Here is a 3,431-nt window from a genome sequence, read left to right as displayed (position 1 = left end):
GCAGCCTCAGTTCCTGCTTCCTCGTAAGTCCTGAGGGCCTTAGTAGAGGCAGGTGAGGGAGCCCCACGGGCCTGGCTCTTGCTTTGCCTCCCCCAGGGTTTGGCACACGCTCTTCTGTTGTGCTGTCCCAGTCAACCAGAGTTCGCCTGGGGACTGATGCTTATCCACTTCACCCTCGGTTAAGTTGTACTGCGAGTCCTGATTGGTGGCTTTGCCTTCTTCCCACATCCAGGGCAGAGCAGCACCTGGGCCATGGGAAAAGAAAGGCAGCAGGGGGCCGGAGCAAGGCTCCTCCAGGCCTTCACTCTCCCTCCTGCTTCCATGGCTGCAAATGCAGCCAGTTCATCCTGCTGTCCCTGCACAGAGGGGTGCCTGGCTGCACAGAGGGGTGCCTGGCTGCACAGAGGGGTGCCTGGCTGCACAGAGGGGTGCCTGGCTGCACAGAGGGGTGCCTGGCATGGAGATCCTGAGGTATAGGTAGAGTTCCTCTGGTATCCAGGGAATGACATCCTGTGGAGTGCTTTTCAATCCATGGTCTTCAGGAGCCTTAAAGTCGGCTCTCTCTTACTGTTCGTGTCCAAAGTTTGAACTGAGAGGCCTTGAACTCACTTGGCTTGCTCAGCTGGCACTCTGCCACTTACACCATGCCTCCATCCTGATGTGTGCTGGGCATTTTGGAAATGAAGTCTCCAAGATTAAACTGTCTTGACTGGCCTTGAGGTGAAATCCTCCAGGCCAGCCTGCTAAGTAGCTAGCGTTATAGGCGTAAGCCAACAATACCTAGCAGAAATCTGCTTTCTCCCAAAAGATTTGGTTGGTTTTTTTTTTTTGGGGGGGGGGTCTAGTCATGGGGCCTGAACTCTGGGCCTGGGCGCTGTCCCTCAGCTCTTCAGCTCAAGGCTAGTGCTCTACCACTAGAGCCACAGCGCCACTTCCGGCTTTTTTCTTTTTGCTTATGTGGTGCTGAGGAATCAAACCCAGGGCCTCAGGCATGCAAGGCAAGCCCTCTCCCAAAAGATTTGACTTTGACACATTCAACACAAACACCACATGCAGTAAGAGTAGAGGGAAATAAGATAATTCTCACCCTGATTTTTGAAACAGGTTTACTATGTAGTCAAGATTCACAATACAGCCTCGTGCGTACTGGGATTATAGGTATGACGTAGTTTTTTGGTTTTTTTTTTTTTTGTCGGTCATGAGGCTTGAACTCAGCCTACACGCTGTCCCTCAGCTCTTCAGCTCAAGGTGAGTACTTTACCACTTGAGCCACAGCACCACTTCCAGTTTTCTGGAGATAAGAGTCTCACAGACTTTCCTGCCTGGGCTGGCTTTGAACTGCAGTCCTCAGATCTCAGCCTCCCGGGTAGTTAGGATTACAGGTGTAAGATACCAGCACTCAGTTTGCCTTTTTTTTTTGGTTGGTCATGGGGCTTGAACTCTGGGCTTGGGCGCTATCCCTCAGCTCTTCAGATCAAGGCAAACGCTCTACCTCTTGAGCCACAGTGTCACTCCGGTTTTCTAGTGGTTTATTGGAGATAAGAATCACAGACTTTTCTGCCTGGGCTGGCTTTGAACTGTGATCCTCAGATCTCAGCCTCCTGAGTAGCTAGGATTACAGGCATGAGCCACCTGCACCCAGCTTTGCCCTAGTTTTAACCTTGAGTTATAAAGCATCTAGACTTCTCAGCACCATTCAGGAAAAGGCTACTTTTGGGAGAGCTGGCATGTTAACAGAGATGGGAAGAAAAGAACTATATATATATATATATATATGCAAAACTTTGTGTAGGGCTGGGAATGTGGCTTAGGGGTAGATGCTTGCCTAGCATGCATGAAGCCCTGGGTTCAATTCCTCAGCACCACATAAACAGAAAAGGCCAGAAGTGGTGCTGTGGCTCAAGTGATAGCGTGCCAGCCTTGAATAACAACAAAAAAAGACACTGGAGGACAATGCGCAGGCCCAGAGTTCAAGCGCCAGGACTGGCAAAACAAAACAAAAATTTTATGTATTCTTATTTAATCTCAAGCAAGCTACAGCCAATTTTCAGATGTGTAGAGAGGTTAAAAGACAAACCATTAAGCCATCGCCTGCTTGGCCTCAAACTCACCTTTTTATTTAAGAAGGAAAGATTAAACTGGGCACTGGTGGCTCACACCTGTAATCCTAGCTACTCAGGAGGTTGAAAGCTGAGGATTGTTGTTCAAAGCCAGCCCAGGCAGAAAGAAAAGTCTGTGAGACATCTCCAATTACCCCCAAACCAGAAGTGGATCTATGGCTCAAAGTGGTAGAGCACTAGCCTCGAGAGCACAAAAGCTCAGGGACAGCGCCCAAGCCCTGAGTTCAAGACCCATGACTGATACACAAGAGAAGTCTGAGGGACTCCTATCTCCAATTAACCACCAAAAGGCCAGAAATAGAGCTGTGGCTCAAGAGGTAGAGTGGTCATCTTGAGCAAAGAAGCTTAGGACAGCGCTCCCGGCCCTGAGTTCAAGTGCTAGGACCAGTGCAAAAAACAAAAAAGATTATTTCTGGTCTCACATGCAACATGACTGGGAGACAAGTCACAGGAATCTAGGCAGCTAGAAAAGGCTGGAGTATCACGTATTCAGAGGTGGAGAAGGCATGGGCCGGAGGACGTAGCCTCACGTGCAGGCCTCCCCTCCCCTGGAGGGTGGAGCTTGGTGGGTAATGAGTAATAGAGTAAACCACAAGGTTTGGATATCAATTCCAATACAAATACTAATCCATCATCTGCCCGCTGTTTGTTTAAAGAAGGGTGGGACTAGCCCTTTCAAGCCCTGCTCCTGGCTGGCTTTCCCTCAAATGCCAGAGGACTTGCTAGGTTAGAAGATTGTGTGTGTATAAAGTTCTCTTTCAGAACGTGAATCTTCCAGCTAAAACCATGCACAAGTCAAATTGTTTTCCCAAGTACTCTTACTGAATTCAATATCTCAAGCTTGCTGGCTGGTGCCCTTCCACTTGAGCCATACCTCTAGGCAGGCATTTTGTTGGTTATCTTTGAAGATGGTTCCTCACAGACTCTCCTGACTGAGCTGTCTTTGAACCTCAGTTCTCTGGATCTCAGCCTTCTGAGTAGCTAGGACTTGTAGGTGTGAGCCACCAGCTCCTCATCCTGTAGTTGAGAATTTGTGGGGGACCTGTCACACACGAAACCCCGCAACTTGGAACCGAGTCTCCGAGGCACTGGGTGGAAGCAGTGTCTGCTGCCAGCAGCAGGCTCACTGTCAGTTGCGAAGTGGTGGGAGGTGTTCTGCTCTGCTCCTTTCTTTGGCTTTCCTAATTGTAACAGCTCTACATTGAGTAAAGTTTCCCCACAACTAGAAGTTAGGTCTTATTACATTGGGAAATAAGATGAAAGAAGCTATTAGCAAAGAGCAAAAATACCTTTTTAATAAAACTCCGGTTG

Source organism: Dipodomys ordii, unplaced genomic scaffold (assembly GCF_000151885.1).
Source record: "Dipodomys ordii isolate 6190 unplaced genomic scaffold, Dord_2.0 Scaffold20, whole genome shotgun sequence".
Lineage (NCBI taxonomy): Eukaryota > Metazoa > Chordata > Mammalia > Rodentia > Heteromyidae > Dipodomys > Dipodomys ordii.
This window is presented reverse-complemented; position numbering follows the sequence as displayed.